The sequence below is a fragment of the Aquarana catesbeiana genome, linkage group LG12 (genome assembly GCF_042186555.1).
Source record: "Aquarana catesbeiana isolate 2022-GZ linkage group LG12, ASM4218655v1, whole genome shotgun sequence".
In the NCBI taxonomy this organism is placed as follows: domain Eukaryota; kingdom Metazoa; phylum Chordata; class Amphibia; order Anura; family Ranidae; genus Aquarana; species Aquarana catesbeiana.
The window spans coordinates 227,985,286-228,000,806 of record NC_133335.1 but is presented as its reverse complement, the minus strand read 5'-3'; the positions used below and the strand labels follow the sequence as shown (position 1 = coordinate 228,000,806).

Genomic DNA, 15,521 nt, shown 5'->3' with positions numbered 1-15,521 from the left:
GACCCTAGAGAATACAATGGCGGTCGTTGCAACTTTTTATCTCGCACGGTATTTGCACAGCAATTTTTTAACGCGTTTTTTTTGGAAAAAAAACTGTTTTGTGCTTTAAAAAAACCAAAACAGTAAAGTTAGCCTAATGTTTTTGCATAATGTGAAAGATGAAGTTACGCCGAGTAAATAGATACCCAACATGTCACCTTTCAAAATTGCACGCGCTTGTGGAATGGCGCCAAACTTTGCTACTCAAAAATCCCCATAGGCGACGCTTTAAAATTTTTTACTGGTTACATGTTTTGAATTACAGAGGAGGTCTAGGGCTAAAATTATTGCTCTCGCTCTACCGATCGCAGCGATACCTCACATGTGTGGTTTGAACACCGTTTTCATATGTGGGCGGGACTTAAGTATGCGTTCGCTTCTGCATGCGAGCACACAGGGACGCTTTAAAATTTTTTTTTTTTTTTTTATTGTTCATTTTACTTTATTTATTTTAGTTTGATGCTTTTTTCCAAAAAAAAAAAATTTTTGACCACTTTTATTCCTATTACAAGGAATATAAACATCCTTGTAATAGGAATATGGCGTGACAGGTCCTCTTTACAGTGAGATATGGGGTCAATAAGACCCCACATCTCACCTCTAGGCTGGGAAGCCTGAAAAAAAAAAACGATCCTGGCTTCGATCGTAGTGGTGAGTCGGTAAAAGTGCGGGAGGGGGGGGACATCCCCTCTCGCCTCCCGTAAGAACGATCAAGCAGTGGAACAGCCGCTATGATCATTCTCATGGTGTAGGGAATCGCCGGCTGAAAAAGCTGATATCTGAATGATGCCTGTAGCTGCAACCATCATTCAGATATCTCCGCACAAAGTCAAGGACGTTGTATGATGGCCGGCGGGCGGGAAGTGGTTAAAACGCTTTTTTTTTTTAATACAAAGTTGTCCATTTATACAATATTTCTACCACATAACATGTACATACCAAAAATGACACCCTAAAATAGATTCTCCTACTCCTCCTGAGTACGGCGATACCACATGTGTGAGACTTCCACGGCCTGGCCACATACAGAGGGCGAGTACAGCTGAGCATGGCAGGGTATGGCGGGGTATTGCGGAGTATGGCGAGGTATGGCAGGGTATTGCGGAGTATGGCGAGGTATGGCAGGGTATTGCAGAGTATGGCGGGGTATTGCGGAGTATGGCGAGGTATGGCGGGGTATTGCGGAGTATGGCGAGGTATGGCAGGGTATTGCAGAGTATGGCGGGGTATTGCGGGGTATTGCAGAGTATGGCGGGGTATGGCGGGGTATTGCAGAGTATGGCGGGGTATTGCGGGGTATGGCGGAGTATGGCGGGGTATGGCGGAGTATGGCGGGGTATGGCGGAGTATGGCGGGGTAGTACGGAGTATGGCGGGGTATGGCGGAGTATGGCAGAGTATGGCGGGGTATTGCGGAGTATGGCGGGGTATGGCGGGGGCATGGCAGAGTATGGCGGGGGCATGGCAGAGTATGGCGGGGGCATTGCAGAGTGTTGTGGGGGCATTGCAGAGTATTGCACAGCATTGCAGAGTATTGTGGGGGCATTGCAGAGTATTGTGGGGGCATTGCAGAGTATTGCACAGCATTGCAGAGTATTGTGGGGGCATTGCAGAGTATTGCACAGCATTGCAGAGTATTGTGGGGGCATTGCAGAGTATTGTGGGGGCATTGCAGAGTATTGCACAGCATTGCAGAGTATTGTGAGGGCATTGCAGAGTATTGCACAGCATTGCAGAGTATTGTGGGGGCATTGCAGAGTATTGCACAGCATTGCAGAGTATTGTGGGGGCATTGCAGAGTATTGCACAGCATTGCAGAGTATTGTGAGGGCATTGCAGAGTATTGCACAGCATTGCAGAGTATTGTGGGGGCATTGCAGAGTATTGCACAGCATTGCAGAGTATTGTGGGGGTATTGCAGAGTATTGTGGGGGTATTGCAGAGTATTGCACAGCATTGCATAGTAGTGAGGGATGGCTGAGCATGGATGGATGGATGGATGGATGTCTCTGTGCAGCGCTGTGGGCACTACACATCCAGCCTACAGCGCTGCAGACATCCATCCATCCCCCTCTCCGCTCACACTGTACCGATCGGTACACAGGAGGGGAGGAAAGGAACCGGCGCGATCACATGGTAAACGGCCGCGATCAGCGGCCATTTACCGGGATCCGTGATGCGCCGGGTCCTCTGGACCCGGCGGTCACCGATGTGTTCGGGTGCACGCCCCAGGGGGCGCGCGAGAGGGGAATTCTGGGAGGACGTCATAGTACGTCCTCCCAGAGTTATCCAACCGCCCTGCAGCCGTCATTCGGCTATGGGCCGGTTGACTTTTTTTCCTTTAGAAATTTCATTTTGCTGTGGTATTGTTCTAAATACGGGAAAACTGCGCCACTTTACAGGCATACTATAGACACCCCCCAGGCACGATATTTAAACACTTAATAATAATAATATAATAAGCACCGGACCATTTGGCTGGCCAAAGACCAGAGCACTTTTTGCGATTCGGCACTGCGTCGCTTTAACTGACAATTGCGCGGTCGTGCAACGTGGCTCCCAAACAAAATTGACGTCCTTTTTTTCCCCACAAATAGAGCTTACTTTTGGTGGTATTTGATCGCCTCTGCGGTTTTTATTTTTTGCGCTATAAACAAAAAAATAGCGTCAATTTTGAAAAAAAAAAGCATTATTTTTTACTTTTTGCTATAATAAATATCCCCCAAAAAATATATAAAAAAACATTTTTCTTCCTCAGTTTAGGCTGATACGTATTCTTCTACATATTTCTAGTAAAAAAAAAAAAAATCGCAATAAGCGTTTATTGATTGGTTTGCGCAAAAGTTATAGTGTCTACAAAATAGGGGTTAGTTTTATGGCATTTTTATTGATTTTTTTTTTTTTTTTACTAGTAATGGCAGCGATCAGCAATTTTTATCATGACTGCGACATTATGGCGGACACATCGGACACTTTTGAGGTGATTTTGGTACTATTCACATTTATACAGCGATCAGTGCAATTAAAAATACATTGATTACTGTGTAAATGTGACTGTCAGTGAAGGGGTTAACCACTAGGTTAGCGATGAAGGGGTTAAGTGTGTCCTAGGGAGTGATTCTAAATGGGGGGGGGGCTGCGTATGACACGTCACTGATCACCGCTCCCGAATACAAGAAGGTGAGATCAGTGACAGTGTCATTAGGCACAACGGGGAAATGTTTGTTTACATCAGCATCTCCTCGTTCTTCCTCACTGTGAGACGATCGAGGGTATCCCCGCGGACATCGAGAGCGCGGGACCCGCGGTAACGGAGCTCCCGGCGGCGCGCCCACAAGTTGCCTCCTAAAGGGTAACGTACAGGTACGTTAATCTGCCTGTACGTGCCCTTCTGCCGCAGTATATCTGCGTTAGGCGGTCAGGAAGCGGTTAAAGGAATATTTCATTTTTATCGTTTCACTTTAAGCATTATTAAAATCACTGCTCCTGAAAAAACGGACGTTTTTAAAACTTTTTTTTGCATTGATTGGGGCAGGACCCAGGTCCCCAAACACTTCTTATGACAATGACTTGCATATAAGCCTTTAAAATGAGCACTTTTGATTTTTCACGTTTGTGTCCCATAGGCTTTAAAGCGGAGGTCCACCATAAAATAAAAAATGACATTAATATTCTCAAAAAAATATATAAAAAAAATTTGAAAAAAAAAAATTTTTCTTACCAGAAACCCCTGTTGCTAGGCAGTCTTCCTAATCTGCCTCTTCCTATTCCACGGCGCTGTTCTCCTCTTCGGCGAGATGCCTCGTTGTCTTCTGGGACATGTGTGTGTCCCAGAAATCAACAGGGCCATTCACAAAGTGCCGCGCGACTTGCGCATGCGCAGTAGGAAACGGGCAGTGAAGCCGCAAGGCTCCACTGCCTGTTTCCCTTCGTTAAGATGGCGGCGCCGGCAGCCGATCCGATGGACGGATCGGCCTCGAGGGGGCTGACATCGCGGGCTCCCTGGACAGGTAAGTGTCCTTATTAAAAGTCAGCAGCTACAGTGTTTGTAGCTGCTGACTTAAAAAAAAACAAAAAGCCGCGGCTGGAACACCGCTTTAACGGTGTTCGCGTGTTCAAACAAACTTTTTGCCTGTTCACATGTTCTGCTGCAAACCAAACTAGGGGGTGTTTGGCTCATCCCTAATGGCGGGGGGGCTCATTGATGGAGGTGGGGGAGGGAAGGCTCACTTAAGGTGGTGGGGTGGGAAGGCTCATTGGTGGAGGTGAGGAGGGAAGGCTCATTGGTGGAGGCGGGAGGCAAGGCTCATTGATGGAGGTGGAGGTGGGGAGGGAACGCTCATTGGTGGAGGTGGGGAGGGAAGGCTCACTGATGGAGGTGGAGGAGGGAAGGCTCATTGATGGAGGTGGAGGAGGGAAGGCTCATTGATGGAGGTCGAGGAGGGAAGGCTCATTGGTGGAGGTGGGGAGGGAAGGCTCATTGGTGGAGGTGGGGAGGGAAGGTTCATTGATGGTGGTGGGGAGGGAAGGCTCATTGGTGGAGGTGGGGAGGGAAGGCTCTTTGATGGAGGTGGGAGGCAAGGCTCATTGATGGAGGTGGAGGAGGGAAGGCTCATTGGTGGAGGTGGGGAGGGAAGGCTCATTAATGGAGGTGGGGAGGGAAGGCTCATTGATGGAGATGGTGGGGGAAGGCTCATTGATGGAGGTGGGGAGGGAAGGTTCATTGATGGTGGTGGGGAGGGCAGGCTCATTGATGGAAATGGTGGGGGAAGGCTCATTGATGGAGGTGGGGAGGGAAGGTTCATTGATGGTGGTTGGGAGGGAAGGCTCATTAATGGAGGTGGGGAGGGAAGGCTCATTGATGGAGATGGTGGGGGAAGGCTCATTGGTGGAGGTGGGGAGGGAAGGCTCTTTGATGGAGGTGGGAGGCAAGGCTCATTGATGGAGGTGGAGGAGGGAAGGCTCATTGATGGAGGTCGAGGAGGGAAGGCTCATTGGTGGAGGTGGGGAGGGAAGGCTCATTGGTGGAGGTGGGGAGGGAAGGCTCTTTGATGGAGGTGGGAGGCAAGGCTCATTGATGGAGGTGGAGGAGGGAAGGCTCATTGGTGGAGGTGGGGAGGGAAGGCTCATTGGTGGAGGTGGGGAGGGAAGGCTCATTAATGGAGGTGGGGAGGGAAGGCTCATTGATGGAGATGGTGGGGGAAGGCTCATTGATGGAGGTGGGGAGGGAAGGTTCATTGATGGTGGTGGGGAGAGCAGGCCCATTGATGGAAATGGTGGGGGAAGGCTCATTGATGGAGGTGGGGAGGGAAGGTTCATTGATGGTGGTTGGGAGGGAAGGCTCGTTAATGGAGGTGGCGAGGGAAGGCTCATTGATGGAGATGGTGGGGGAAGGCTCATTGATGGAGATGGTAGGGGAAGGCTCATTGATGGAGGTGGGGAGGGCAGGCTCATTGATGGAAATGGCGGGGGAAGGCTCGTTGATGGTGGTGGGGAGGGAAGGTTCATTGATGGAGATAGGAGGAAAGGCTCATTAATGGAGGTGGGAAGGGAAGGCTCATTGATGGAGATGGTGGGGGAAGGCTCATTGATGGAGATGGTAGGGGAAGGCTCATTGATGGAGGTGGGGAGGGAAGGTTCATTGATGGTGGTGGGAAGGGAAGGCTCATTGATGGAGGCGGGGAGGGAAGGCTCATTGATGGAGTTGGGGAGGGAAGGCTCATTGATGGAGGTGGGGAGGGAAGGCTCATTGATGGAGGTGGGGAGGGAAGGCTCATTGATGGAGGTGGAGGAGGGAAGGCTCATTGGTGGAGGTGGGGAGGGAAGGCTCATTGGTGGAGGTGGGGAGGGAAGGCTCATTAATGGAGGTGGGGAGGGAAGGCTCATTGATGGAGATGGTGGGGGAAGGCTCATTGATGGAGGTGGGGAGGGAAGGTTCATTGATGGTGGTGGGGAGGGCAGGTTCATTGATGGTGGTGGGGAGGGCAGGCTCATTGATGGAAATGGTGGGGGAAGGCTCATTGATGGAGGTGGGGAGGGAAGGTTCATTGATGGTGGTTGGGAGGGAAGGCTCATTAATGGAGGTGGGGAGGGAAGGCTCATTGATGGAGATGGTGGGGGAAGGCTCATTGGTGGAGGTGTGGAGGGAAGGCTCTTTGATGGAGGTGGGAGGCAAGGCTCATTGATGGAGGTGGAGAAGGGAAGGCTCATTGATGGAGGTCGAGGAGGGAAGGCTCATTGGTGGAGGTGGGGAGGGAAGGCTCATTGGTGGAGGTGGGGAGGGAAGGCTCTTTGATGGAGGTGGGAGGCAAGGCTCATTGATGGAGGTGGAGGAGGGAAGGCTCATTGGTGGAGGTGGGGAGGGAAGGCTCATTGGTGGAGGTGGGGAGGGAAGGCTCATTAATGGAGGTGGGGAGGGAAGGCTCATTGATGGAGATGGTGGGGGAAGGCTCATTGATGGAGGTGGGGAGGAAAGGTTCATTGATGGTGGTGGGGAGGGCAGGCCCATTGATGGAAATGGTGGGGGAAGGCTCATTGATGGAGGTTGGGAGGGAAGGCTCATTAATGGAGGTGGGGAGGGAAGCCTCATTGATGGAGATGGTGGGGGAAGGCTCATTCATGGAGATGGTAGGGGAAGGCTCATTGATGGAGGTGGGGAGGGCAGGCTCATTGATGGAGGTGGAGGAGGGAAGGCTCATTGATGGAGGTGGGGAGGGAAGGTTCATTGATGGAGATAGGAGGGAAGGCTCATTAATGGAGGTGGGAAGGGAAGGCTCATTGATGGAGATGGTAGGGGAAGGCTCATTGATGGAGGTGGGGAGGGAAGGTTCATTGATGGTGGTGGGAAGGGAAGGCTCATTGATGGAGGCGGGGAGGGAAGGCTCATTGATGGAGGTGGGGAGGGAAGGCTCATTGATGGAGGTGGGGAGGGAAGGCTCATTGATGGAGATGGTGGGGGAAGGCTCATTGATGGAGATGGTAGGGGAAGGCTCATTGATGGAGGTGGGGAGGGAAGGTTCATTGATGGTGGTGGGGAGGGAAGGCTCATTGATGGAGATGGTGGGGGAAGGCTCATTGATGGAGATGGTAGGGGAAGGCTCATTGATGGAGGTGGGGAGGGCAGGCTCATTGATGGAAATGGCGGGGGAAGGCTCATTGATGGAGGTGGGGAGGGAAGGTTCATTGATGGAGATAGGAGGGAAGGCTCATTAATGGAGGTGGGAAGGGAAGGCTCATTGATGGAGATGGTGGGGGAAGGCTCATTGATGGAGATGGTAGGGGAAGGCTCATTGATGGAGGTGGGGAGGGAAGGTTCATTGATGGTGGTGGGAAGGGAAGGCTCATTGATGGAGGCGGGGAGGGAAGGCTCATTGATGGAGGTGGGGAGGGAAGGCTCATTGATGGAGGTGGGGAGGGAAGGCTCATTGATGGATATGGTGGGGGAAGGCTCATTGATGGAGATGGTAGGGGAAGGCTCATTGATGGAGGTGGGGAGGGAAGGTTCATTGATGGTGGTGGGGAGGGAAGGCTCATTGATGGAGGCGGGGAGAGAAGGCTCATTGATGGAGGTGGGGAGGGAAGGCTCATTGATGGAGGTGGTGTGGGAAGGTGTACAGATCCTGGTCCCTTAAAGCAGATTACACAGCACAGTGCTTGTCCTGTGTAATCTTCCCCTCTCTAAACTGTAAAAACAACTTCCCTGAACCTGGCATTTCCTGTATCCCCTCTCTCTATAATGACCACGAAAATCAGGGCTACTCAGCCCTGACCACCGTGGTCAGAGTACAACCCTGCATCATACACTGCTGTCCCCTCTGCGCTCCTCTCTCCCCCTCACCCCCTCCTTCCTGCCTGTCATCTCCCTCTCTGTGTCTGTCTCCACCCCACCCCAAAAGGTACAATTGTCACTGCCAGCCCCTCTATTAGAGGCTGGCATAGCACAAAATGTAAGTAGTTTTAAAAAACGAGTGTTCTAAATATTGAATTTGAGCTGTCCTCAGGCCGGTCACGTGACTCGTGGCCGCTTTACAGCTACGAGACAGAGCTCCTGCAGAGGAGACGATCGGCCACGTGATCTCCCCGGCTGACTTCAGAGGGAGATCATGGCTGCTCCTGCAGAAGACATCCATCGGAGCTGTAAAGGGACTGTGAGACATGTGACCGGCCTGAAGACAGCTCAAATACGGTATTTAAAACGCTTGTTACATTGTGTGCTATGCCAGCCTCTAATAGATGGGATAGCATAGTCTTATATAAATAGGTTAACAAACCCTTTAAAGTGTTGACTTGGCCTCCAAATTTTTCAGATCTCAATCCAATCAAGCATCTGTGGAATGTGCTGGAAAAACAAAGTCGAATCCATGGAGGCCCCAACTTAAAGGACTAGTGATGGCTTGGTGCCAGATACCACAGCTTATCTTCAGAGGTCTAGTGGAGTCCATAGTGGGGGGGAATCATAATGTTATGGCTGATCGGAGCATACTGCTGGTGTATGCAACAATATGCAACTAAACTAAGGGGTTGGTTTACTAAACGCAAATAGACTGTGCACTTTGGAAATGCACTTCCTCCAGAGCTTAGTAAATGAGGTGAAGCTTCACTTTGCAGAGAATACCCAATCATGTGCAAGGAAAATAATATAAAAAAAAAAAAAGCATGTTTGCTTGCACGTGATTGGATGATGGAAGCCAGCAGAGCTTCCTCTTATTTATTAACCCCTGGAGAAGCTGCACTTGCAGAGTACACAGTCTATTTGTCTTTAATAAATCCCCCTATAATCTGTTCACATTCTCCCAAAATATAACAAAGAAACTTCTCATAGCGAATGGGAAAAAAAATACCAAAATCCGTCTGAACAAATGAATGGGAACCAACCCAACCGATAACCGGCCATTGCAGCAAGGTGGAAGGGCGACGCATTTCATACAATCAGTCTGACTTGTACTGTATAATGTAACATTAAAGTGTAATAATGTAACTGTAATAGTGTGAATCCTGTTATACTTTTCTTAAGGTCTTTATTTGTTATTTTATGTTCTGATAACTAAATTTAAAAAAAAAATTGAATGTTAAAAAAAAAAAAGTGTAATAATGTATTCATATAATGTAATAATATAATAAAATATTCTATAATGTATTCATATAATATAATAAATGAATATAATATTATAAGATAAAACATAAATAAGATAGTTAAGATAAATAATCAAGATAAAAATAATATAATATATATTACTAAAATAATATGTTCATGGACTATAATGTAATATAGTAATAATGTAATAGCAGAGTGATATAACCTGGAAATATTCCATATCATTCTGTAATACTCTCATATTATAATCTCAGCATTATCTGATGATTTATACATTTGAAAGAAGAAATACTTTAGAACATCCATCACCCTCCAATCAGATTATAGTGGAGTGACGTAATCCTAACGTAAGACCGCTCCAATGATGTATTGGACCGCCCCCCCGCCTCGCCTCCTGGACCACACCGCGAATACCGAGAAACCAAGCACCGCCCCTTTTGTGTTCTCCACCAAACTGTGCCGGGAGTCCCCGCCCACTTCCTTCTATTGGCAGCTGTGGCGCCACTAGTGCGGGAAGAAGCCTCCGCTTCGGCCAATGAGGAGCAGTGGGCGGGGAGAGTTCGTTAGGTTGTTGTGTGTTGCTGCCATGGAAGTCTAGAGCGCCGAGAGGAGTGTAGAGTGTCAGCTCTGCGGACCAGAGGAGGGCCGAGGGTGAGAACTACCGCTAACTCCTCCCTAACATACCATGTGCACCCCCATCCGCCCCCTATATACACACACCACTATCTCCCCTTATATATACCATACACCCCACTATATACCCCATATATATATATACACACACACCCCCCCCCCACTATCCCCCTCTATATACCTATATACACCCCACTAACCCCTATATACACCATACACCCGCTATCTCTCCCCCTATATATACCATACACCCCACTATCTCCCCCCTATATATACCATACACCCCACTATCTCCCCCTATATACCATACACCCCACTATCTCCACCCTTTATACACCCCGCTACCCCCCCTATATATACCATACACCCCGCTATCTCTCCCCCTATATATACCATACACCCCGCTATCTCTCCCCCTATATATACACCATACACCCCACTATCTCCCCCCTATATATACACCCCACTATCTCCCCCCTTTATACCATACACCCCACCATCTCCACCCTATATATACCATACACCCGCTATCTCTCCCCCTATATATATCATACACCCCACTACCTCCCCCCTATATATCATACGCCCCACTATCTCCACCCTATATACACCCCTCTATCTCCCCCTATATATATTATACACCCCACTATCTCCCCCTATATATATATCATACACCACACTATCTCCCCCCTATATACACCCCACTACCCCCCTATATATACCATACACTCCGCTATCTCTCTCCCTATATATACCATACACCCTACTATCTCCACCCTATATACACCCCACTACCTCCCCCCTATATATACCATACACCCCACTATCTCCCCCTATATACCATATACCCCGCTATCTCCCCCCTATATACACCCCACTACCTCCCCCCTATATATACCATACACCCCACTATCTCCCCCCTATATATACCATACACCCCACTATCTCCCTCTATTTACCATACACCCCACTATCTCCCCCTATATACCATACACCCCACTACATAGTTAGATAGTTAGTAAGGTTGAATAAAGACACCAGTCCATCCTGAGTGAGTGTGGGTGCGTGTCTACCATTATCCCTATTTATTTAAGGTACTCGTATAGCGCCGTCAATTTACGCAGCGCTCCACACATAAATCGCACACTACCCTCAAGGAGCCCACAATCCAAGGTCCCCAACTCGCATTCGTATACTAGGGGCCAATTTTGGACAGAAGCCAATTAACCTATCAGCATGTCTTTGGAGTGTGGGAGGAAACCGGAGTACCCGGAGGAAACCCACGCAGGCACAGGGAGAACATGAAAACTCCAGACAGGTAGTGTCGTGGTTGGGATTCGGACCAGCAACCCTTTTTACTGCTAGGCGAGAGTGCTACCCACTACACCCCCTATATATACCATACACCCCACTATCTCCCCCCTATATATACCATACACCCCACTATCTCCCCCATATATATATATATATACACACACCCCACTATCTCATTCATATATATATATATATATATATATATATATATATATATATATATATATTATACACTGTTGAAAATAATCATAGCGTCGATGCATCGCGATTCGACCATACATGATGCGGCATCGATGCTACAACTGGAATAATCAATGTTTGGATGACGTCATCCTCGCGCCGCGTTATGCCCCGCCTTCGTGACCGAGCGGAGCCGAAAGCCGCCAAAGAGCCGTGGGAGTAAGCCGCCCTGGCTTTTCCCACCTCGTTCCACCCACTGACGTCCTGCCCTGCGTCGAGGAGCGACACTGTGTGCACTTTGGCCGGGACGTGGAGTGCCGGTGTTTGGAGCTGCTGCTAAGAGTGGCGGCCAGCTTGTGGAGCACTGGGCTCTGAGGAGGAGAGTGGAGCCGCGGCATATCCAGCCAGGTGTGACCGATCAGCCAGGTGAGGGGGCCGCGGGGAGGACACCGAGGGGGGTGGACATGGTAAGGGAGGTGCCAGACTGTGCTGTCCAAGCCAAGCTGACCAATAGCCCGCCCCCCTCACCACTAACCTGTCACCATACTGTTTCATTACCATAGCGCTCCCCTGCCCAGTGTCACCACGGACCAATTCCCATCCTTCTCGACCAGCATCCACACAGTCCTCTGCTCCCCCCCCCACCTCTACACACTAAGGATGCAGATAGGGCAATAAAAAAAAAAAAATGGTGTGCAGTGCTTTGTGGTGATGTACAATTAGTGAATAAATATAGTCCTGAAATATATAAATCTGTGATCTGATTGAAAGAAATCTTTTGTGTATTCAAAGTTTTTGCTGTGTTCTAATCATTCACCAGAAATCAGGAATGACACAGCAGAGAACACTCAGCACTGGAATTACTTTGAATACACAAAAGATTTCTTTCAATCAGATCACAGATTTATATGTTTCAGGACTATATTTATTCACTAATTGTACATCACCACAAAGCACTGCACACCATTTTTTGTTTTTTATTGCCCTATCTGCATCCTTAGTGTGTAGAGGTGGGGGGGGGGGGGGGGGGGAGCAGAGGACTGTGTGGATTTTGGTCGTGAAGGATGGGAATTAGTCTGTGGTGACACTGGGCAGAGGAGCGCTATGGTAATGAAACAGTATTATATGGTGACATCTTAGTGGTGAGGGGGGCGGGGTATTGGTCAGCTTGGATAGGACAGTCTGGCACCTCCCTTACCACATCCAGCAGGTCTGCAGTCTCTGACCATCTCCTGTACCATGTCTGCAGTCTCTGACCATCTCCTGTACCATGTCTGAAAACCGTGCACAGTAATCGTGATGCATCGCGGGATCGAATCGTGGACCGGATAATCATAATCGAATCGAATTGTGAGGCCAGTGAAGATGCGCACCCCTATTATATATATACCATACACCCCCCAATATCTCCCCCTATATATACCATACACCCCGCTATCTCCCTATATATATATATATATATATATATATATATATATATATTCTCTCTCCCGCTATCCCCGCTATTCTCTAACCCGCTATCTCTCCCTATAGATATGCCATACACCCCACTATCTCCCCTATATACACAATATACCCCGCTATCTCCCCCTATATACACAATACACCCCGCTATCTCCCCCTATATACACAATACACCCCGCTATCTCCCCCTATATACACAATACACCCCGCTATCTCCCCCTATATACACAATACACCCCGCTATCTCCCCCTATATACACAATACACCCCGCTATCTCCCCCTATATACACAATACACCCCGTTATCTCCCCCTATATACACAATACACCCCGCTATCTCCCCCTATATACACTATACACCCCGCTATCTCCCCCTATATACACTATACACCCTGCTATCTCCCCCTATATACACTATACACCCCGCTATCTCCCCCTATATACACTATACACCCCGCTATCTCCCCCTATATACACTATACACCCCGCTATCTCCCCCTATATACACTATACACCCCGCTATCTCCCCCTATATACACTATACACCCCGCTATCTCCCCCTATATACACTATACACCACGCTATCTCCCCCTATATACACTATACACCATGCTATCCTCCCCCTATATACACTATACACCATGCTATCCTCCCCCTATATACACTATACACCATGCTATCCTCCCCTATATACACTATACACCCCGCTATCCTCCCCCTATATACACTATACACCCCGCTATCTCCCCCTATATACACTATACACCACGCTATCTCCCCCTATATACACTATACACCACGCTATCTTCCCCCTATATACACTATACACCCCGCTATCTCCCCCTATATACACTATACACCACGCTATCTTCCCCCTATATACACTATACACCACGCTATCTTCCCCCTTATTTAGCAATGATTGTATTGGTCAAGTTTTCTCTCCTGATGGGAGCATCAGGGGGACTGACTTGTGATGAGATGGAGACTTTTTTTTTTTTTAACACTGAAATTGAATCAGTCTCTGTATGAAGGTAAAAAAAATGCCCCATTTACCCCCCCCCCCCCCCCAACCAGCATCCCCTTTCCTATTGTGATCCAGTGCAGTCCTGTCTGCTCTCTCTCCATTCCTCTCACAGGACAGACTGAGAGCAGAGGGATCCACTGTATGCGTCTATGGATGCACACAGCCCCACTAAGTAGCGAGCCCACGTGTGCCCCCCCCAGGAAGTGGCTTGCTATGGGGGCACACACAGAAGAGGAGGAGAGAACATCGCTGGGGGACTCCAGAAGAGGAGGATCGGGGCGACTTCTTGTTATTTTATAGGCAGATGGATATAAACAGATGTGCGTTTTGCTTGGACCTTAAAGTATAACTAAAGGCAATCTTTTTTTAAATTTTTATTTCGTTTTGGATGGAAAGGAGAGGGATGAGACCCCTTGTCAGGTTTTTATTGCTGTCTGTGTCCCCGTTAGGGAGAGTCGCTCTCCTCTATTTGTCCTGTTTTACTATTATCACTGAGAGTCAAAGAAAATCCCAAATTTTGGGTTGTCCCCAGAACAGGAATATAAGGGAAACCTTCCAATGGGGACACTAGTTCTGGTGACAGCCAGAGATCCCCTCACTTTGGCAGAATTTCCTCTCACTTCCTGTTTGGCTATGGGACAGGAAGTGAAGGGAAATCTCCCCAATGTGACACAGATGGCAAAAACAAGCCTGACAGGGGTTATAACCCTCCCTTACTCCATCTAAAATTAAACAAAAAACTTTTTTGCCGATAGTTCTACTTTCATGCGATGGATCAGAGGTAAACGAATGCAGAAACATGAGTATATTCCACTACAGCAGGAAGATAAGTGACTTCTGTATGGTTTAGTGATCGATTCATGGATCCCTTGATTGGAATGGGCACAGTTCGTGTGAATAAGCTCATAGTCAGTGGGGGTGGGGCTCAATCACCAGCACCCCCTCCCCGCTGCTTTGGGGTAAATATTCCTGAAGAGCAGATTGCACTGGGTGCAGGTCGAGGGCAGAGGTAGTGAACAACGGAGGAGAAGGTGGTGAGATCTAAGTATTGTTAATGACACCCCTCTGCATGAGCTCTTATACTTCTCCACCAGGGTCCCGTAACATGCTGGGAGGCCCTCTGGGCTTCCCTGGGGTGCTACAAGCATGGGACCCAGTTTGCCCCTGGATCAGATTCATGAGTTGCCAGCACCATAACAACCAATGACACTGTAGGTCCAGGACACACAATGTCATTCACCCGCACCTCATCAACGCTGACTCTGATACACGGCAGAGAAGGTGGAAGTCCATCTCCCACCCTCTGATGTGATGAGCCAACTGTGTGATTAGGGGGGGCTCAGAATTGGGGAGGGCCTCCTGATGTGATATGGAGGGGGGGCTCCTGATGTGATATGGAGGGGGGGCTTGTGATGTGATATATGGGGGGAGGGCTCGTGATGTGATATATGGGGGGAGGGCTCGTGATGTGATATATGGGGGGAGGGCTCGTGATGTGATATATGGGGGGAGGGCTCGTGATGTGATATATGGGGGGAGGGCTCGTGATGTGATATATGGGGGGAGGGCTCGTGATGTGATATATGGGGGGAGGGCTCGTGATGTGATATATGGGGGGAGGGCTCGTGATGTGATATATGGGGGGAGGGCTCGTGATGTGATATATGGGGGGGGGGCTCCTGATGTGATTTGGGAGGGGCTCCTGATGTGATTTGGGAGGGGCTCCTGATGTGATATATGGGGGGGTAGCTCCTGATGTGATATATGGGGG

The 15,521-nt window shown here is 48.9% G+C and overlaps 1 protein-coding gene across 4 annotated transcripts in view; it reads left to right on the top strand.

Moving 5' to 3' along the window:
• The first annotated feature begins 9,638 nt into the window (after positions 1–9,638).
• CEP131 (centrosomal protein 131) overlaps positions 9,639–15,521 on the top strand; it is a 120,910-nt gene continuing 115,027 nt past the window's right edge. For all 4 annotated transcript variants that reach the window (XM_073606858.1, XM_073606855.1, XM_073606854.1 and 1 more), the window contains exon 1: positions 9,639–9,783. The gene's annotated coding sequence lies outside the window, so the exon portion shown is untranslated. The remainder of the gene's footprint in view (positions 9,784–15,521) is intronic.